Raw genomic sequence first — 22,847 nt, forward strand, 5'->3', positions numbered from 1 at the left:
GAGGGTGCTGGATCTCATTATGGATGGTTTTAAGCCACTATGTGGTTGCTGGGAATTAACCTGGGTCCTTTGGAAGAGCAGCCTCTGCTCTTAACCTCTAAGCCATCTCTCCAGCCCCCAAAACTTTATTATTTTAAAACTATTTCTTTCTTTCTATGACTGTCTCTATCCTTTTTATTTCTTTCTTAAGCCTATGCACATTGTAAAACACATTGGAACCTGTTTACAGGATTTTTCCATCTGAACTTGTTCATTTAGCTTTTTTCAACCTAATGAGCCTTTAAACTGCTAGGCAGTGTGGACCTTCACGTGTGGCTTTGGCTGCTGGCTGCTCCCACTTTTCTGGTCATGAAAGCCAAGCGTTAAGTTCCAGGCCAGTTTGGAGGTTCAATTTGGTTGAACTGCATTCAACCTTCCTAGCTGTGAAAGCTCATGCTTGCACCGCTGCAGGTGTTTTGTTGTTGTTTTGTTTTGTTTTGTTTTACTTAGCTTTTTAGTGTACCCTCTGCTCAAGAGCTTGCTGTCAGGCAGAAACTCTTAAAGGTGCCATGTCCAGTTTTGTTTTGTTCACCTTTCTAGGCTCTAGGTGGGTATTTGAGTCTCATGTTGGAATACCAAAATGTAGTTGTTGTTGTTTTTTTTAACTCTTTGGGGGCCCACCACCAAGCTCCCAATAAATTCACTGAGATTTATTCTTTCTTATGAATGTCTGGCTTCAACTTGGCTGGTTTCTTAAATTATTCTATCTTTTGCTTCTGGGCTCTTACCTTTTCCATGTTATATTTCATTCTTGCCTTCTTACTCTGTTGCTGGCCCCTGGCATCCTCTGTAGTTGAAAGTTTTCTCTGGTCCTGCCCGGTCCTGCAGTCCCATGGCTGCTTATAAAATAATCATTCAGAGGCTTATATTAATTACCAATTGTATGGCCTATGGCAGGCTTCTTGCTAGCTAGCTCTTATACCTTAACTCATTTCTATTAATCTATAAGTTGCCATGTGGCTGTGGCATTACTGATCTACTGACATCTTGCCACTCCTTTGGTGGTGGCTGGCGTCTCTCCATCCTCTTTCTTAACTCCACATTTCTGCTTAGATTTCCCACCTGCCTCTAAGCTGCCCTGCCATAGGCCAATGCAGCTTTATTTATCAACCAATCAGAGTAACACATATTTACAGCATAGAGAAAGATATCCCACAGCACTTTCCCTTTTCTGTCTAATCAAAAAAAAAAAGGGTTTTTAACTCTAACAGAGTAAAATTACATATAATAGAACAGTTATCAAGCAGGAATTACAGTTATAATATCTAGTCTATTTATATTTGGCAAAATTAAAGAAAATATTCTATCTATCCTATATTTGTAAGTCTAAGGTTTCATATCTAATTTACTTTTATCACAACCAAGGAAAATTATAACTATTTAGTCTTCAACTACATCAAAGACCTCAGCAGGATATAATATTACCTAAGTAAACAGGAAGTGCATTGCAAGCAACTTCCATAATTCTAGAAATGACAGAGACAGCTGGTTACCTAGACAGTCATCCAAAATTCCTCTGCAACACTGGGGCATCCATCTTCAGCCTATAGGCTTAGAGTTTTTATGTCACTTTTCCTTGTATCCTGCCATCTTATTTCCTTTCTCTGCTCAGCTACATTACTTCTTCTTTCTTCCCATCTCCATTACTTCCTGTATGTCTGTACAGACCTCCAAACCCCTATGTTTAACTAGTACTGGGATTAAAGGCATGTGCCACCATGCCTGGCTCTATTCCCAGTGTGGCCTTGAACTCATAGAGATCCTGATGAATCTCTGCCTCCCAAATGCTAAGATTAAAGGCATGTGCTACCACTGCCTGACCTCTATGCTTAATATAGTGGCTGGCTCTGTCTTCTGATCCTCAGGCAAGCTTTATTTGTTAGAGCACAAATAAAATATCACCACAGTCCTCTCTCCTCCTTTCTTCTCTCTCTTCTTCTATTTATTCTGCCTGCCAGTCCCACCTATCCTCTTTTCTGCCTTGCTATTGGCCTTTCAGCTCTTTATTAGACCATCAGGTGCTTTAGACAGGCAAAGTAACACAGCTTCACAGAGTTAAACAAATGCAACATAAAAGAATGTAACACATCTTTGTATTATTAAACATTCCACAGTGTAAATGAATGTAACACATCTTAAAATAACATTCAACAAATATGAGTATAATTTCTCCAAAATGTGGCATGATATGGAAAACATATCATATTTGGGGGTAAATTTTGGAATCCCATCCTTAATATACCATCTAGCTATGTGAAATGAGAAAGGTCCAATTTCCTTGGATCCTTGCTTTCTTTAGCCATACAATAGACATAATAAAACCTACCTTATAGAATTATTAGAAACATTGCACACAATGAGTTAACTTAGGGAGGCATTTTCTCAACTGAGGTCCTCTCCTTTCAGGTAACTCTAGGTTGGGTCAAGTTGACATAAAACTAGCCAGCACAAATACCATGAACTTTAAAGTCAGATACATCTGGATTTTGAATTGTGTCTTGTTTTTTCATCTATTTAGCCTAATGATGTGAGCCTTCTATTCCCTCCTCTGCTGAAGTTGGAATAATAATCTGGACCTCTCAGAGTTATTGCAGAGATTAAAGAAAATCATGCATACAAAGCATTTCACACAACAATTAGTACAAAGTAATTATTCAATAAATGTGAGCTATGATATATATTTACAGCTGAAATATAAACTCCCTTGCTAACCATGTTACATGGGGACATTTTGAGAGATTGTCGCTGTTATTGTTCTTTCGGTGACTCCTCTGTGATCAAAATACATGCAAGATAACACCTATATTAGATCTTATATTTTTAAAAAAAATCATTGCAAAATAGTAACTTGCAATCTGGATCTTTTTAACTTTCTCAGAGAGATTGCAAAGCTGTGGCTTCTGATTTGGTTTGACAAAACACAAGCTCAGTAAGCCACTGATTCATGCTAAGAATGGAAGATAGCACCCTACCAGAACCAGAAGAGCTAAGGCACCTGCACAAAATTTAGAGAACAAAAGAATTACCCCATTGCCTTATTCACATTCCCCTCACAGAAATAGAAATTGGCAAGAATGATATAAATAAAAACAACAAAGTATCATACTGTCATTTTCCTCAATGTCTGCAAAATACAGCTTTGCTGTTTTCATCATTCACATAGAAGCTTCAATCTGGAACCTTCCAGGGTACTTGTCACAAATTCCAACTCTCACATACTGGTTGATTTCAAATACTGAGAGGATTATCCCTGACACAAGATGCTGGAGGTGGCAGAAAATTAGTCTGTGAAGAAAATAACATTTCAGGAAATAAAGTGGTTTTGGTAAAAGGTACTTCCTTTTTCTTATTGATAGGATTAATTCTTTCAATTTATTTAACAAGTTACTGGGTGTTTATCATTGTGATAGATGCTCAAAACATAGACATGCCTAAGACATAAGCTATGCCCTCAAGGAATGCAAAGTTAACAAGAAAAAGTTTATAACATCATAGATGATAATCTAGTGAGAAAAATACCATAAGAAATACATAGAATGTATTGTAGGATACACAATTCAGTCTAAAGTGAAAAGGGGTTTGGAGGATCAAGAAATATGAAAAAAATATTTGAGCACATATATGCAGACCACCCACTGGATTCTGTTCCCAAGACCCACTCTGTTGCTCAAACCCATGAATCTGGTAATTCTCCTCATGGTCAGCCCTCCCTTGATACCCCAGCAGTCTACATGGGCATAGGCAAAACCCACACCAGTTGGAAGAACAGATGGGTAAATGCCAGTGTAAGAATACATTCAACAACAGAAAGGGAAACATGGCACCACCAGAGCCCAGTGATCCTACAGCAGCAAGACCTGAACATTCAAACGCAGCTGAAACACAAGAAAATAATCTTAAAAATAACTTTATGAAGATGACAGAGGCCCTTAAAGAGGAAATGAAAAATTCCTTTAAGAAATCAAGGAAAAGGAAAAAAAATGGAATAAATCAACAAATCCCTTAAAGAAAGCCAAGAAATTCAAGAAAAAAACAATCAAACAGGTGAAGGAAATATTTCGAGACTTGAAAATTGAAACTGAAGCAATAAAGAAAACACAAACTGAGGGAATTCTGCAAATGGAAAATTTGGGGAAGCGAACAGTAACTGCAGATGCAAGCATCTCCAGAATACAAGAAATGAATACAAGAGAGGATTTTAGGCAGTGAAGATACCATAAAGGAAATAGATTTATTAGTGAAAGAAAATGTTAAATCCAATAAATTCCTAACACAAATCATCAAGGAAATCTGGGACACCATGAAAAGATCAAATATAAGAATAATAGGAATGGAAGAAGAACTCCAGCTCAAAGGCACAGAAAACATATAAGAAAACTTTCCCAACATCAAACATACAGAATACAGAAAGAATATTAAGAGCTGCAAAGAAAAAAAGCCCAAGTAACACATAAAGACAGACCTATCAGAATTACACCCAACTTCTCAATAGAGACTCTAAAAGCCAGAAGGTCCTGGACAGACATTTTGCAGACACTGAGACCACAGATGCCAGCTTAGACTACTATACCCAGCAAAACTTTCAATAATGATAGATGGAGAAAACAAGGTATTTTATAACAAAACCAGATTTAAACAATACCTAGCCACAAATCTAGCCATACAGAAAGTAGTAGAAGGAAAACTCCAACCCAAGGAAGTTATCTACACCCACAAAAACACAGGCAATAGATAATCTCACACCAGCAAAACCCAAAGAAAGGAAACACATACATACACTACCAGCACCACCACCAAAACCAAAAAATAACAGAAATTGACAATCACTGGTTATTAATAGCTCTTCATATCAATGAACTCAATTCACCTATAAAAAGATACATAATGGATATGAAAACAGGATCCATCCTTCTGCTGCATACAAGAAATATACATCAACCTCAAAGACAGGCTTTACCTCAGTATGGTGATATTGTGTTCCCCAATGTATTGTGCACCTTAATAAACTTATCTAGGGTCAGAGGACAGAACAGCCATTAGATAAACATAAGAGGCCAGAAAATGGTGGCACATACACCTTTAATCATAGTATTCTGGAGGCAGAGAGAGATCCATCCAGATCTCTGTGAGTTCAAAGCCACACTGGAAACAGCCAGGCATGGTGACACATGCCTTTAATCCCAGGAAGTGATGGCAGGATGCAGAAAGGTATATAAGGTGTGAGGACCAGGAATTAGAGCCTGGTTAAGCTTTTAGGCTTTTGAGCAGCAGTTCAGCTGAGACCCATTCTGGATGAGGACTCAGAGGCTTCCAGTTTGAGGAAACAGGATCAGCTAAGAAGTTGTCAAGGTAAAGTTAGCTGTGGCCTGTCCTGTCTCTCTGATCTTTCAGCGTTCACCCCAATCCCTGGTTCTGGGTTTGTTTTTATTTATAAGACCTTTTAAGATTCATGCTACACCTCAGAGTAAAGGGTTGGGAAAAGATTTTCCAGTAAAATGGAACTAAGAAGCAAGCTAGTGTAGCTAGACTTCAAACTAAAGCTAATCAAAAGAGATGGAGAAGGACATTTCATATTCATCACAGGAAAAATCCATCAAGATGAAGTCTCAATTCTGACCATTTATGCCCCAAGTACAATGGCACCCACTGCTGTGGAGATTTGTACGTTTCTACACTGTGAAGATTTGTCACTGTGATTGGTTTAATAAACAAGCTGACTGGTCAATAGCTGAACAGGAAGAAGTTAGGCATGAGAACCAGACTAAGAGAATACTGGACGACAAGGCAGAGACTGTAGTCACAAGCAGATGAGAGAGACGCAAGGTGGGCATGTTGTACTGAGAAAAGGTACCAAGCCACGTGGCAAAGCATAGATAATATAGGTTAATATAAATGTAAGAGTTAGCTAGTAACAAGCCTGAGCTATTGGTTGAGCATTTGTAATTAATATTAAGCCTCTGGGTGATTGAGTACAGCTGTAGGACAGGAAAACTCTGCTTACAAACCTTGTTTGTAAAAGAAACATTACTAAAGCTTAAAGTACACATCAAATCCCATACACTAGTAGTGGTAGACTTCAAAACTACACTCTCACCAATGGACAGGTCTGTCAGACAGAAACTTAACAGAGAAATAAGGGAATAAGAAGATGTTATTACTCAAATGAACTTAACAGACATCTATAGAACATTTCATCCAAACACAAAAGAATATACCTTCTTCTCAGCACCTCATGGAACCTTTTCTAAAACTAACAACATACTTGTTCACAAAGCAAATCTCAATAGACACAAAAAAAACTTGAATAAACCCCTGTATCTGATCAGAATTCAACAACAACACAAATTACAGAAATCCTACAAACTTATGGAAACTGAATAATGCTCAACTGACTCACCATTGGGGTCAAAGAAGAAATAAAGAAATTAAAGACTTCCCAGAATTCAATGAAAATGAATGCATAACACACCCAAACTTATGGGACATTTTGAAAGCAGTGCTAAGAGAAAGTTCATAACACTAAATGCCCACATAAAGAAGTTGGAGAAATCCCACACTAGTGACTTAACAGCACATCTGAAAGCTCTAGAACAAAAACAAACAAACTCACCCAGGAGGAATAGACACCAGGAAATAATCAAACTCAGGGCTAAAATCAATAAAATAGAAACAAAGAGAATACAAAAAAATCAATTAAATAAAGAGTTGGTTCTTTGAGAAAATCAACAAGATAAACAAATCCATATCCAAACTAACTAAAAGGCAGAGAGAGAGTATCCAAATTAACAAAATCAGAAACTAAAAGAGGGACATAACAGACACGGAGGAAATCCAGAGAATCATTAGGTCATACTTAAAAAAGCTATACTCCACAAAGTTGGAAAATGTAAAAGAAATGGACAATTTTCTGGACAGGTAACACATATCAAATTAAATCAAGACCAGATAAACAATCTGAATAGACCTATAACTCCTAAGGAAATAGAAGCAGTCATTAAGTCTCCCAACTAAAAAAAAAAATCCTAGGGCCAGATGGTTTCAGTGCAAAATTCTACCAGAATTTCCAAGAAGAACTAATTCCAATACTCCTCAAATTGTTCCACACAATAAAAACAGAAGGAACATTACCAAACTCTTTTTATGAGGCTATAGTTACCCTGATACCCAAATCACACAAAGATACAACAAAGAAAGAGAATTACAGACCAATCTCCCTCATGAACTCTAGCTAGAGTTTTCCTACCTTGCCCACAGGGACAAATCTTTGTCACCCACTAGTCCCACAGCCGCTCAGACCCAACCAAGTAAACACAGAGACTTACATTGCTTACAAACTGTATGGCCGTGGCAGGCTTCTTACTAACTGTTCTTATAGCTTAAATTAATCCATTTCCATAAATCTATACCTTGACACGTGGCTCATGGTTTACCGGCATCTTCACATGCGCTTGTCCTGGCGGCGGCTGGCAGTGACTCTTTCTGCCTTCCTGTTCTTTCTTTTCTCCTCTCTGTTAGTCCTGCCTTTACTTCCTGCCTAGCCACGGGCCAATCAGTGTTTTATTTATTGATCAATCAGAGCAACACATTTGCCATACAGAACATCCCACAGCAATAAACATTGATGCAAAAATACTCAATAAAATACTGGCAAACCAAATTCAAGAACACACCAAAAAAAAAAAAAAATCATTCACCATGCTCAAGTAGGCTTCATCCCAGAGATGCATGGATAGCTCAACATACCAAAATCTGTCAATGTAATACACCATATAAACAAACTGAAAAAAAACCACATGATCATCTCATTACATGCTGAAAAGGCCTTTGACAAAATCCAACAACCCTTCATGATAAAGGTCCTAGAGAGATCAGGGAGACAAGAAACATACCTAAACATAATAAAGGCAATTTACATCAAGCTGGCAGCCAACATCAAATTAAATAGAGAGAAATTCAAAGTGATTATAATAAAATCAGGAACAAGACAAGGCTGTCCACTCTCCCCATATTTTTTCAATATAGTACTTGAAGTTCTAGCTAGAGCAATAAGACAACAAAAATAGATCGGGGGGGGGATACATTTGAAAAGGAAGACGTCAAACTTTCGCTACTTGCAGATGATATGATGATAGTATATATAAGTGACCCAAAAATTCTACCAGGGAACTCCTACAGCTGATAAACACCTTCAGTTATGTGGCTAAATACAAGATTAACTAAAAAAAAAAAAAAAAAAAGCAAAAACCAGTAGCCCTCCTATATACAAATGATAAACGGGCTGAGAAAGAAATCAGAGAAACATCACCCTTTACAATAGCCACAAATATACAATACCTTGGGGTAACTCTAACTAAGCAAGTGAAAGACCTATATGATAAGAACTTTAAGTCTTTGAAGAAAGAAATCAAAGAAGATATCAGAAAATGGAAAGATTTCCCATATTCATAGATAGGATTAACATAATAAAAATGGCAATCTACAGATTCAATGTAATCCCCATCAAAATCCCAACACAATTCTTCATAGACCTGAAAAGAGCAATACTCAACTTCATATGGAAAAACAAAAAATCCAGGATAGGTAAAACAATCCTATATAATAAAGTAACTTCTGGAGTTATCACCATCCCTGACTTCATATTCTACTATAGAACTATAGTAATAAAAACAGCTTGGTATTGGCATTATAACAGGTGAATCAATGGAATTGAATCAAAGACCCTGACATAAATTCACATACTTATGAACACCTGATTTTTTACAAAGAAGCCAAAATTATACATTGGAAAAAAGAAAGCATCTTCAACAATTGGTGCTGGCACAACTGGATGTTGGAATATAGAAAAATGCAAATAGATCCCTATCTATTGCCCTGTATAAAACTCAAGTTCAAGATCTCAACATAAATCCAATCACAGTAAACCTGATAGAAGAGAAAGTAGGGACTAGCCTAGAACACTTTGGCACAGGAGACTACTTCCTGCCTATAACACCAATAGCACAGACATTGAGATCAACACTTAATAAATGGGACCTCCTGAAACTGAAAAGCTTCTGTAAGGCAAAGGACATAGTAAATAAGAAAGACAAAATGACAGCCTATAGAATGGGAAAATTTTTCAACAACTCCACATCTGACAGAGGGTTGATCTCCAAAATATATAAAGAACTCAAGAAACTAGACATCAAAATACCAAATAATCCAATTTAAAAATGAGGTACAAATTTAAACAGAATTCTTAAATGGTTGAAAGACATTTAAGGAATTGCTCAACATCCTTAGTTATCAGGGCAATGAAAATCAAAACGACTCTGAGATAGCATCTTGTACCTATCATAATGGTTAAGTCAAAAACACTGAGGACAGCTTATGTTGGAGAAAATGTGGAGTAAGGGGAACACTCCTCCACCTCTGATGTGAGTGTAAACTTGTACAGCCGCTTTGGAAATCAGTATGATGGTTTCTCAGAAAATTGGGAATCAATCTAACTCAAGACCCAGCTATATCAATCTTGTGTATATACCCAAAGGATGCTCAATCATACCACAAGGACAATTGCCCAATTATATTCATAGCAGCATTATTCATAGTAGCCAGAACCTGGAAACAACCTAGATGCCCCTCACCCAAAGAATGGACAAAGAAAATTTGGTACATTTACACAATGGAGTAATAATTCAGCAGTAAAAAAACAATGACATCATGAAATTTGAGGACAAATGGATGGAATTAGAAATAAAATCATCCTGAGTGCAAGACAAACATGGTATGTACTCACTCAAGTGGATATTAGTTGTAAGTAAAGGATAACCAAGCTACAATCCACAGCCCCAGAAAAGCTAGGTAAAAAGGAGAGCCCAAAGAGAGACACGTGGATGTTCCTGGGAAGAGGAAATAGAAGAGGCTCTCCTGGGTAAACTGGGGGTGGGGGGAGTGGGGATACAGGTATGGAAACATGAGGGATCAGGATAGTCAAATTGGGGGAGGGATGGAGGGGGGAGTAATAAAAGAGATATCTTGATAGAGGGGGCCATTATGGGGTTAGGGAGAAACCTGGTACCAGGGGCATTCCTAGGAATCCACAAGAATGACCCCAGCTAAGATTCCTAGTAATAGTTGAGAGGGTGCCTGAACTGGCTTTCTCCTGTCATCAGATTGGTGACTACCCTAATTGTCATCAAAGAACCTTCATCCAGTAACTGATGGAAGCAGATGCAGAGATCCACAGCCAAGCACTGGGCTGAGCTCTGGGAGTCCTGTTGAACAGAGAGAGCTCCGAGAGTCCTGTTCAAGAGAGAGAAAGGACTGTAGGAGCCGGCAGGGGGGCGCAGGGGGGGGGGAGCCTGAGCTAGTGGGAGCTCACAGACACTGGACCCACAGTGAGAGAGCCTGCAAGGGACCCACCTAGGCCCTCTGCATGTGGGTAACAGTTGTGTAGCTTGGACTGTTTGTAGGGCTCCTAGCAGTGTGATTGGGACCTGTCCCTGGTACTTGAGCTGGCATTTGGGAACCTATTCCCCAAGCTGGGTTGCCTTGATGTAGGGGGAAGAGCTTGGTCCTGCCTCTACTTGATGTGCCATGCTGTGTTGACTCCAATAAGAGGCCTGCCCCTTTCTGAATGGAGGAGGAGTGGATGGGGGGGTATAGAGGGAAGGTGGAGGAAGGAACCAGAGGAGAGAAGGGAGGGGAAACTGGTCAGTATGTAAAATAAGTGAAAAAAAAAAAGAAATGCAGCTCACTGGCAAAGACAGATTAAAGCAAAAGGATGGAAAAGCATGTATAAATTTAGCAAGCTGAAGCTGCAAACAAGCAGGAGTAACTATAGTTCTAATAAAGTAGTCTTTAGGCAAAAATTAGATGAGACAAATACAATCACTACATATTATAATGAGGGGTACATTCAATTTCATAAAACCCTACTTGAAAGAAGGAAAGACAGGTCCAGATACCATAATAGTGGGTGATTTTAATGCCCATTATCATGAATAGCTAGACCAATACTCCTTATCATTAATTGACAGACTACTCAGACAAAAAAAAAAAATCACAGTGAAATTCTGGAGTTACACTGCACCAAAGATGAAAGGGACTTAACCAAAGCTATGGGACAATGTAGCCAAGAGCTTTGGAATACACAGGCTTAGCACCAAATGGATCCTTCTCTAAACAGAACTCATTCTAGGTCACAAAGAAAACACAAAAGAAATACCTTCTTTCATTTTATCAGGTCATAATGGAATCAAACTACAACTCAATAGCAAGAGAAACCACAGGAAATATATAAATATATGCAAGATTAAGCAACACTCTGGAATGATCACTGAAAAAATCAAGAAGGACATTTAAAAAAATCCTATATTTGAAAGTGAAAACAATTCATGAGATTTTTTAGAATATAATACAAGAAGTTCTAAGAGGGGAGTTTGTAATTATGAGTGCTTAAATAAAGAACTCAGAGCCACTATGCAATCCTTGCTAAAAGAAGCAAATATCAGAAGGCTGGTTGCAGACTTCCTCCTTTCCCCCTACTCCTTCAATACAATCCCCCAGTCTCATCCCCAGATCTACAGTAGAAAACCTGTGGCAGGCTTCCCCCACCAATCTCCAATGGATCCTGCAGATTTTCCCCTCCTAACCTCCCTCCCCAACTCTTGTATCATCCCAGCCCCCAACTCCAGCAGGCACTCCCTGGGAACCCACAGGCCACTGCAGCCAGGAAAACAGATAGGCTGACTGTAGAATTTCACTTCTCCCTTTGCACCTCCAAATCCAATTCCCCACTCGCATCGCCAACTCTGCAGCAGAACACTTGCCACAGGGCAGCCTTCTTTCTCCTCCTATGCCCATCTCCAATAGATCTTCCCTGCCAAACTTCATTCTCCTGACCATTGCTTTGTCCCAGCCCCCAACTCCAGGAGGCACTCCCTGGGAACTCAAATGCCACTCTGACCAGGGAAGCAAGTAGGCTTAACTGCAGCTCTTCTCTCCCATCTCTCCTCCAAATGCAATCCCCCAGTCTCCTCCCCAGCTCTGTAGCAGACCTTCTGCTGTGGTCTCTCCTCACTCTTTGCTCCCACTCCCATGGGACTAACTAAGAAGATTCTAGTGAAACACTCTGCTTTCTTCCCTCCTGTGACACTCCTCTACCATTCCCAGCCCATCCTATTCCTAAGTGTCAGACTCTAATACCCGGAAATACATTTACCTGGAATCCCCAGTTCCCACACCAATCAGGACCCCAGAAGATTTCCTACCAGACAACACATAGCTGCCACTCTCCTAAGAACAAGAGAGGAAACAAACTAAGGAACAAACACCCACCCAAAAAAGACAAGACCAGACATCAGCACCTAGAATTACAATCTTCCAAATCCCAGATGCCTAGATGCCAGCAAAAAAGGCAAAGCTACACAGAGAAACCCTGTCTCGAAAAACAAAGCAAAACAAAACAAAAACCCCACAATCACCAAGAGCCAGGACAATAATGTCTCCACAGCAGTCCAGCAACCCTACCTCAACATGCCCTGAATATTCCAACATAGCTGAAACACAAGAAAAAAAAAAGACCTTAAAACAGCCTTTTTGAACATGATAGAGGTCCTTAAAGGAAATTAATAAATCCCCCAAAAGAGGGGCTGGAGAGATGGCTCAGAGGTTAAGAACACTGACTGCTCTTCCAGAGGTCCTGAGTTCAACTCCCAGCAACCACATGGTGGCTCACAACCATCTGTAATGAGATCTGGTGCCCTCTTCTGGCCTGCAGATTTACATACATACAAACAGAACACTATACATAATAAATAAATAAATAAATCTTAAAAAAAAATAAAAAAATAAATCCCCAAAAGAAATATATAAAAACACAGAAAAGTAGAAGGAAATAAATTAAAATTGTTCACAACCTGAAAGTGGAAATAGAATCAATAAAGGAAAACCCAAAATGACAGAAATCTGGAAATGAAAACTTTAGGAACTCAAACAAGATCCACAGAGGCAAGCTTTATTCACAGACTACAAGAGATGGAAGACAATTTCAGAATTTGAAGACACAATAAAAGAAATGGATACATTGGTCAAAGAAAATGTTAAATCTAAAAACTCTTGGCACAAACAGACAGGAAATATGGGACACTATGAAAAGATCAAACCTAAGATTTTAGGAATATAATAATATTCCTATTATTACAGGAATAGAAGAAAGAGTAGAAACATAGCTGAAAGGCACAAAAATATTTTCAAAAATCATAGAAGAAAATTTCTCTAACCTAAAGAAGGAGATGCCTATCAAAGTACAAGAAGCATACAGAACACCAAATAGACTGGTCCAGAAAATAAAGTCACCTTGACACATAATAATCAAAACGTTAAATGTACAGAACAAAGGAAGAATATTAAGAGCTGCAAGGGAAAATGACCAAGTAACATATAAAGGCAGACCTGTCAGAATAACATTTGACTTCTCAATGAACACTCAATGCCAGAAGGCCTGGACAGATTTCTGCGGACTCCAAGAAACCACAAATGCCAGCCCAGACTACTACACTCAGCAAAACTTTCAATCACCATAGATTGAGAAATTAACACATTCCATGACAAAACCAAATTTAAGCAGTTTCTATCTACAAATCCAGCCCTGCAGAAGGTGATGGAAGGTAAAATACAAGCTACTAAAGTACACATATGAAAACACAGGAAATAATTCCAGACCAGCAAAGTCAAAAGAAGGGAAATACACATATAATAGCAGCAGCTGTAAGGCGCACAGAGGTCTTTGGGCTCACAGATGAGTACCAGGAAAACCAGGAATGTTAAACATGCAGGGTTGTCTCTTCAAAGGAATAGATTTATAAATTTGTTTTCCATCCAGAAGGCTGGACATGGATGTGGATAATAGCCTGGTGACCTCTGTGCTATCTGTACTGCCATGCCACATCTGGCTCCCCCAGACTCTTATGTTTATCTCAGTCACCCTCCTCAGACCCTTATCTTGAGCACTGTTTCTCAATCAATCTATAAAACCCATCTTTGGGGGAGACATTGCATATACTTTAAAAACAGCAACTCAGGTGGTTTATAGCCTGGTGACTGGTACACTGTCTATATGACTGAGAAAACACAAGAGATCCTCCCCTGGACCCTTAAGATTTCACATGTAGTCAATCTATAGAACTCATTTTTATAGAAGTCACACTTACTTTACAAGGAGTTGCAATGTAATCATGTCTTAAACTTTGTTGTATACACAGGATTGAGTTAATTATCACCAGGATATTTTATACCAAATTGTGCTGTGCTTAAATATGTCTGAAACTACCCAGTGTCAGACTCTAGTTGTTTGAATCAACACAGGCTACTAAGTAGTGTTTAATGGGACTTCATTCTTACTTTATATAGATCAACACTCTGCTGGCCTTGGTGGTCTCCCCCAAGAAACAACAACAAAATTACAAGAATCACAATCACTGGCCATTGATATCTCTCAACATCAATGGCCTCAATTCCCCACTTAAAGACACAGAATAACAGAATGGATGTAAAAACAGGATCCATCCTTTGGCTGCATCCAAGAAATACAACTTGGGAGTGCAAACTCATATAAGCACTATAGAAATCAGTGCAGCAGTTCCTCAGGAAGATGGGAATCAATTTACTTCAAGATCCAGCTACACTACTCTTCGGTATACATCCCAAGAATACTTCATCTTACCACAAGGACACTTGCTTAAACATGTTCATTGCTGTTTTATTCACAATAGCCAGAAGTTTGAAAAAACCTATCTGTCCCTCAACAGACTAATGGTTAAAGAAAATGCAATATATTTAGATAATGGAATATTACTCAGATATTAAAAATGACATCATGAAACTTGTAGGCAATGGATGAAACTAGAAAAAAATCACCCTGGGTGATGTATCCTAGACTCAGAAAGATGAGTATGTTATGTATTTGCTTCTATGTAGATATTAGCTATAAAGGCAATGATAACCAAGCTACAGTCCACAGAATTACAAAGGGTAGGTATAGAGTAAGGAACTAGAGGAAATAGATCTCATTAGGAAAGGGGAATAAAATAGATATTATGCATATATGGTGAGGGGGCTGGAATGAGAGGATCAATTGGGAAGGAGGAGAGGGGATTATGGGAGGGATTACAGGGAGGGACAGTTAAAATAAAGGGACATTTAAGAAGTAGTATGGAAATCTAATATAGTAGAAACTTACCAAAATATATACATATTATAAAGGCAATCTAAATGAAATAGCCAAATAACGGGGGAGACGGACTCCCAACTAGGTATATACTGTCACCAAATGAAGCTTCCCCATGGGAACTCATGTAGCAGTAGAATCACTCCTAATCACATTCTGCTGTACTCATAGATCACTGCTGTGCTTGCCCATCATCAGAGAAACTTCCTCCTGCAGTAGATAGTAACAAACACAGAGATCCACAGCCAGACAATGTGCAGAGAGTTAGTGAGACCTTGGAACACCCAGCTCTAAACCTAGTATCTCTATTAAATCCCTCCCTTCAGGGCTCAGGGAACCATGCAAAGGAGGAGATGGAAGGATGATAAGAGCCAAAGAGGATGGAGAACACCCAGGAAACAAGGCCTAAACATAGCAGGACCAACGTACACATGAACTCAGAGACTAGAGAAGCATGCACAGGGCCTGCAAAGGTCTGCACCAGATGCAGTCCCAGAGCTCAGAGAAAAAGAGAACGCAAACCCCTATCCCTAACCCAGAAGCTATTTCCAATCAATAACTACTCAAAAATGAAAAATGAGTTTTCTCCAACAGAGTCTCACTGGGGATACAAAACACTCTTAAGGTCAGGCCCATGCCCAGCAGTAGATGGTCAACACAAAATGAACTCAATGGCATCGTTGGAGATCCTCTGCATCATATAATGTTGTGTCAGAGATTAAATTTTTTTTAATCTTATGGTCCTTTGCATACTATATATATTATGGCTTCTGGTTTAGTATTTCTATGAGAAATACTATGGGTGTTAACATGTGTGTCTCTGCATCTATATGTGTTTCTTATGCTTTTTCTCTAGTTCTTTTTTTTCTGTTTTGTCATATTCAGGTTTGTTTTATCTTATTTAATTTGATTTTATTACCATTCTGTTTCTTTTCTAAGGAAAGAAGGGTGAGGATTCAGATGGAAGGAGAGGTGGGGAGGAACTGAGGAGTTGAGAGAGGAGAAACTGTAATCAAATATGTTGTATGAAAAAGATCTATTTTCAATAAAAGAAAAATAGAAAAAAATCAGAGACTATTCAAACAACCTAACAATGCACCTCAAATTTTTAGAAAAGCAAAAATAAACCAAATCAAAATAAAGAAAAATAAATAGTATAGGTCAGTTTGGAAAATAATGAAATAAAGACATTAAAATTAATGAAGACTATACTTGGTTCCTTTAAAAATAGACAAAATTGGCATACTTAGAAACTAAGGAAGTGCAGAGAATCATTAAGGAATATTTTGAAAATGGATATTCCAACAATTTAGAAAACTAAAAAGATAAATTCCTAGACACACTGACTTATTAAAACCCAAACAAGAGCTAATAAACAACTTGAAAACATCTATAGTGAGTATAAAAATTCAATTCTGCCAACAAAAAAAATCCCAGGATTCACTCTGATTCTATTAGACCTTAAAAGAAGAATTAATATACATGCTCTTCACATTATTTTTTATTATTTTATTTATGTGTACATGTGTATACCTGCTTTATGTATGTGTGCCATATGTCCGCAAATATGTGCAGAAACTAGAAGATGGAGTCAGATCCTTTGGGGCTAGAGTTAGCATGCAGATGTGAGCTAGAAGATGTGGGTGCTAGGAACCAAACAGGGTCCTCTACAAGAACAGCAAGAGCCATTAACCATTGAGCCTTCTCTCTGGTCACATCTTCAAACCATTTTACAAAATACTGTAGAATAAGTTTGATAGTGTTACTTTTCTTTATGTCAGTATTATCTTGTTATCAGCTTTTGATACTAAGTAAAAGACCAATTTCCCTCATGGAAATAGATGTAAAATTTCTCAATAAAATACTTTTAACCTGAAGTGAGCAACACACTAATAAAAAACAATTAACCTGTGGTGCCCAGATTAGGACCCCCAAAGAAACCACCGCAGACCAAAGATGTCCAGACTGCAATAGCAAGGTTTATTTCTCGGCGCAATACAAGCAAGCAGGGAGCCCTCGTCCACAGCACCCAGCTAATCGAGGCACGGAGGAGAGTTCCTCTTTTTTGGGGAGGTTAGCTTTTGAAGGCAAAAACCACAAAATTCTTCAGGGAGGAGGGGGTTAGTACGGGTCCATCCTTGATTGGTCCAGTTTTCCTGAGCTTGGACTTTATCTTATTTTTTTGCTCTGTCAGGAGTTTTACATCCCATCTCCAAAATCTGGTCATGTTATCTCAGGAGAGGGGGCGTCTTGTGGTTAGTTACCACCAGACAGTCTGATTTTATACTTTTAGAACTTCTGACTTCACCCTGTCTGGGAATGGGGAACTGACTCGGTTCTGGCTATTTTAAGATGTCCCTTTCCTCAGCTCTCCGGGCCTTAGGAGGAAATGGGGTGGGGGTCTCTCATTCCCTCCTTCTCTTGGCCCTAGAGGGGCTCAATCATGGGCCCCTTACTTGTTCTAGTTCATGAGATTCTATGTCCTTACTTCGGGATCTGCATATGACCCATACTCGGTGGTCCTGACTTGAGTATAACCCCGTTGCACCATGAGTAGTATGGTGCCTAGTCTTTGTCTCATATACTGTAGTAGCTTGTTTATGACATAAGGTCCAAACGTGATGGCCAGCAAGAAAAGTATTAAGGGCCCTATGAGGGATGAGACCAGAGTAGTAAGCCAGGGGGACTGGGAGTACCAGCTCTTGAACCAACTTTGGGTAGCTTTATTTTTTTTCTGTTGTTGTTGTTGTTATTGTTTGTTTTTTTATTAAACCTTCCCTGACTTTTGCCATGGAATCTTTAACTATTCCTGAATGATCTGCATAAAAACAACACTCTTCCCCCAGGGCTGCACATAGCCCTTTTTCCTTCAAGAATAACATGTCTAGTACCCTCCTGTTTTGTAGGACAGAGTCCTGTAGGTGGGTGATGGAGGTTTCTATTCTTTGAATATCTTTATCTATTGATATGCAGAGGTCTGCATAATAGCATTGCTGGGTGACGAGGGAGGCCACCCCTGTCCCCAATCCTGCCATGCTAGTGCCCATTAAAATAGCCAGGGTAAAGGCTGTGACCAGCTCTCTTTTTTGTCTGAGGGCATACTGAGTGGCTTCACTAAGGCTAGACAGATCCTCTGTGGCATGAAAAACAACTCGTGGGACTAGGCATATGAGGACACAGAACCTTCCAATTTGGTTCAGCACAGTAACATGGATGCAGCGTGTTAGACCAGAGGAGCATGCCCATCAGGTGTTGTCTGCTGGGACCAGATTCCCAGCTTGGCTGGCAATAGACTTGGTATGATTACAAAGAGGCAGGAAGTGGTGGGGCACCGTTCCTATACATAGTCCCTGACCCGAGACTTGTTCAAGGGTCAGGGAAATATCTGAATGCCATCGGCAAGACCCTATGGACTCTTTTTGTTCCTGCCACGCAGGGCTGTCACTGTGGAGCAACACAGCCACTCCCTCCTAATAGGGTGGCTTTGCACTATAGCACAGCCAACAGGAGGTGGTCAGCTCTGGTCTTGAGCTGTTCAAGAGTAAAAATGACTGTTGCAAGATTGTAAACAGGGGGTCTGGGGGCCCCGAGGGTCTCAGTGGCCAATTTGAAAGTTCATCCAGTCTCAGGATTGGTCAGGGTCCAGGTCAGGCTCAAGGGATCAGTAAGATGTTTGGACACTCCCCAGGTTCCGTCCAGATGTTCCTCAGATGCAGACACCATGGGTCATGTGTGGGTGTGGTGGATCCAAGTGGAGATGCCATCCACTTTGAGAGCTGTTGGGGGGTCAAGATGACAAGGTAGGGTCCTTTCCACCATGGCTCCAGGGACTTGCATTGATGCCTCTGGATCAGGACCCAGTCTCCAGGCTCGAAACTGTGAGGCTCAGGGGGAGAGGAGGAAGAGTACAGGGCCCGCAGTTGAAGCCAAATGTCTTTCTGCACTTGGGTCAGAGTTTTTAGGCTCCCAAGGTCTACCTCTTCTGGTGGCAGATTCAACTCAGTCTGGAGGCTAGGCACAAGGGGTGGAGGCAGACCATACATTATTTTAAAGGGTGTCATCCCCAGCTGATAAGGGGCGTTCCTTTCACGGAACAAGGCAAAGGGGAGAAGAGTCACCGCCAGTCTCTAGGGCTAATTTGGTTAGGCTCTCTTTTAGGATCCAATTTATTTTTTTTCCTCTTTCAGCACATATCCTAGGTAAGTTACCTGTTTCTTGCAGATCTGGGCCTTTTTAGATGAGGCCCGATAGCCCAATATCCCCAGTGTCCTTAGAAGATCTTCAGTTCCACCAGGGCACTCCTCCTCTGATGTGGTGGCTATTAGCATATCATCTACATATTGTAGAAGAGAGACATGGGGGTGCTGGGAGTGGTACTCACCCAGATTCTCATGGAGGGCCTCATCAAATATGGTAGGCAAATTCTTGAATCCTTGTGGCAGTCTCATCCAAGTCAGTTGCCCGCTTATTCCAATGTCTGGGACATGCCATTCAAAGGTGAAATAACCTTGGCTGCTCGGTGCAAGTGGGAGACTAAAAGAAGGCATCTTTTAAATCTAGGACAGTATACCATTCTTTATCTGGAGGGAACATGCTTAGCAGAGTATAAGGGTTGGGCACAGTGGGGTGAATGTCCATTACCCTTTTGTTGACTTCTCAAAGGTCTTGGACAGGGCAGTAGTCATTCATCTGCGGTTTTTTAACTGGTAGGAGGGGTGTGTTCCATGTAGACTGGATAGGTCGTGGGACTCCCTCTTGCAGGAGCCATCTCACATGGGGGGGGATTCCCTTTTTGGCTTCCAGGGTCATGGGGTACTGGCGGACCTTCACTGGGTCCACATTGGTCTTAAGTTCCACATAAACTGGAGGCCTGTGTTTGGCCAACCCCATTCCCCCTGCCTCGGCCCACGCAGTGGGGAATTGTTGAAGCCAGATCTGCATGTCTGCACATTTGATGGAGGACCGCTCTTGTTCATGCAGGTGGTATTCTTCCTCCAAAGGCATTGTCAAAAACACTCCAATAGCCCTCCCATCAGGGTGTTTGACTTGAGCACCCTTATCAGTGATATGGATCTGCGCCTTCATTTTAGCAAGCAGATTGCACCCCAACAGGGGGTATGGACACTCAGGAATGACTAGGAATGAGTGGGTTACTTGTCCCACTCCCAAGTCCACTGTTCTTCGGGTAGTCCATTGGTAAGTTTTAGTGCCCGTTGCTCCCTGTACCCAGGTTTGTTTTCTTGACAGGGGTCCCCCCCGCCCCCCGATGTCAAGAAGACTGAACTTTCTGCTCCTGTGTCCACCATGAAGTGGACAGGTTTCCCCTCCACTCTTAGGGTTACCCTAGGCTCGGGGAGGGGGGCCGAGCCCCGTCCTTCCTAGTCGCTATCTTCCTCCAGGGCAGCAAGGATGGAAGTTGGCTTCCTTCCTAGTCCCACTGACGTTTCTCTCTTGTTCCTATTTTTAGGGCATTCTCTAGCCCAGTGTCCTTCTTCCTTGCAGGACGCACACTGGTTCTTTCCTAGCTTAGGCCGGGGCCTTCTTCCCTTCTCATGGCTTCCTGCTTCTGCAGCCAGGAGCACTCTCTCCATCTGTGTCTTGGTCAGGCTCTTTTCTTGCCTCTTATCTCTCTTGTCCTCTCTCTCTCTCTTTCTTGACATTTTTTTCCTTTTCTCTTTCTTTTGTTCCTCTGTCTCTCTTTTGTCATAAACCTTTTCTGCCACTGCCACTAAGTCCCTCAGATTCCTCTCCTCTAGTCTTTCTAGCGACTGTAGCTTTTTTTTTTAAATATCTGGTGCTGCCTGGTTCACACAGGCTAGAATAACTGCTGGTTGGGCTTTCTCAGACTCTGGGTTGTACGGGGAGTACTGCTTGAAAGCCCCCATCAACCTCTCTAAATATGCAGCTTGGCTTTCTTCATTCCCCTGCCTTACATCGTAAATTTTTTTGCCATATTAGTAGGCTTGCGTGCAGCAGCCTTGAGACCTGCCAACAGAGCCTGTCGGTAAACACGGAGACTCTCCTTACCTTCTGCCGTATTATAGTCCAGTTAGGGCGAGTGGATGGAAAATCAGCCGCTGCCAAGGCAGGATCCACTAGGGGGGCACCCATGGGTCCTGGAACTAGCTTCAGAGCATTCTCCAGAATCCAGTTTCTCTCCTCCGTGGTGAAGAGAACCCCCAATAGTTGATTTACATCATCCTATGTGGGCTGGTGAGTGAATAAAACTGTCTCCAAAAGGTTAGTTAAGTCTTGAGGGTCCCCAGAGAATGGGGCATTTTGAGCCTTCCAGTTATACAGGTCACTAGTGGCGAAGGGCCAATAGTGAAAGGGTTGGTTCCCTGCCTCGTCTGGGAGCCCAGAAGGCCTAAGAAGAAGGGTCACTGTGGTGTCTGGCTGGGGGGTTCCCACCTTCTATTGCAGGTAGACTGTGCTGGCCCCCTTCCTCAGCTCTCGATGGCTGAGGCTCCTGGGCTTCCTCCACAGGTGCCATAGGATAGACCTGGGGAGAAGGAAAATAGGGAGGTGGAAAAAGTTCTCCCTCAGGGGTCCCCCCCTGAAACACAGCAGTGGGTTTCTTCTCCATTTCTTGGCCTGCTTGGGAGCTCTTGGGCTTGGTGGCCAGGACCTGAGTGCCTGGAACCTGTTGTGGGGGTAAGAATGGTTTAACCCAGGGAAGGGGTCCCCCTTCCTGTCTATCAGGCCCCTCCAGGTAACAATATAGGGGACTTGGTCAGGGTGGCCACAGCGGGGGCAGAAAACAATTTCCTCCACTCAGTGGATGGTCGCTGTATCGAAGGTTCCACCTGCCGGCCACCCGACGTTGAATGTGGGCCATTCAGCTGAACAAAAGGTGACCCACTTTTGCTTCTTGACAATCACGTTGTTGTTGCTGGCAGTCTCTTGAACATCCTGCCAGTGAGCAAGAATTAAGTCTAGGGGTGAAGACAGGGTATTCCCCATAGTAGAGTGAGAAAGTCAAAGATGAAAACCAAAGAAGAGAGAGAGAACAGCAAAACCACAACCTCAATAAGACACAAAAAGACTTTAACAATTTCCCGGGAAAAAGTACAAATTGGCACTTCCTCCTATGGTGGAGGGAGATGCCCAAAAACAGTCCTAATGGGTCGTTTAATGGTCAGGAGAGGCTCCTGATCACTTCCCGGAAGAGGCTGCTGAAACCAAATGGTCACCTCTGAGGTGGCCTCAAATGGCTCGGGACCAGAGGGTCCCTTGCCCTTAAATGGCTCGGGACCAGGGGGTCCCTTGCCCAAATCAGGGAAGGAGGCGTCACTCTTTCCCTCCAGGATCACTGTCTGGACACATCTGTCCCAGTGAGAGCCTGCAAAGTACAAATCGGTCAACCATAAACCGTACAAAATGAAAGTAACAAGACAGAGACATAAACAAGACAGAGAGCACTCTTACCGGTAGAAGTCAAGGAACCTATGGACCCTTGGGGGTCCTGGTGGGGTTTCTGGGGGGATCCCAGACGAGCCCCCAAGATGTTGTGCCCAGATTAGGACCCCCAAAGAAACCACTGCAGACCAAAGATGTCCAGACTGAAATAGCAAGGTTTATTTCTCAGCGCAATACA

General features: G+C 41.2%; 1 long non-coding RNA gene across 1 annotated transcript in view; it reads right to left on the reverse strand.

Annotated features, from left to right (window-relative positions):
- Window positions 1-801: 801 nt before the first annotated feature.
- LOC143271025 (uncharacterized) overlaps window positions 802-22,847 on the reverse strand; it is a 74,801-nt gene continuing 52,755 nt past the window's right edge. The window contains exons 6-7 of the long non-coding RNA XR_013048288.1: window positions 3,146-3,324; window positions 802-875 (exon numbers count right to left, since the gene is read on the reverse strand). This is a non-coding gene — a long non-coding RNA (uncharacterized LOC143271025). The remainder of the gene's footprint in view (window positions 876-3,145; window positions 3,325-22,847) is intronic.

Source organism: Peromyscus maniculatus, chromosome X (genome assembly GCF_049852395.1).
Source record: "Peromyscus maniculatus bairdii isolate BWxNUB_F1_BW_parent chromosome X, HU_Pman_BW_mat_3.1, whole genome shotgun sequence".
In the NCBI taxonomy this organism is placed as follows: domain Eukaryota; kingdom Metazoa; phylum Chordata; class Mammalia; order Rodentia; family Cricetidae; genus Peromyscus; species Peromyscus maniculatus.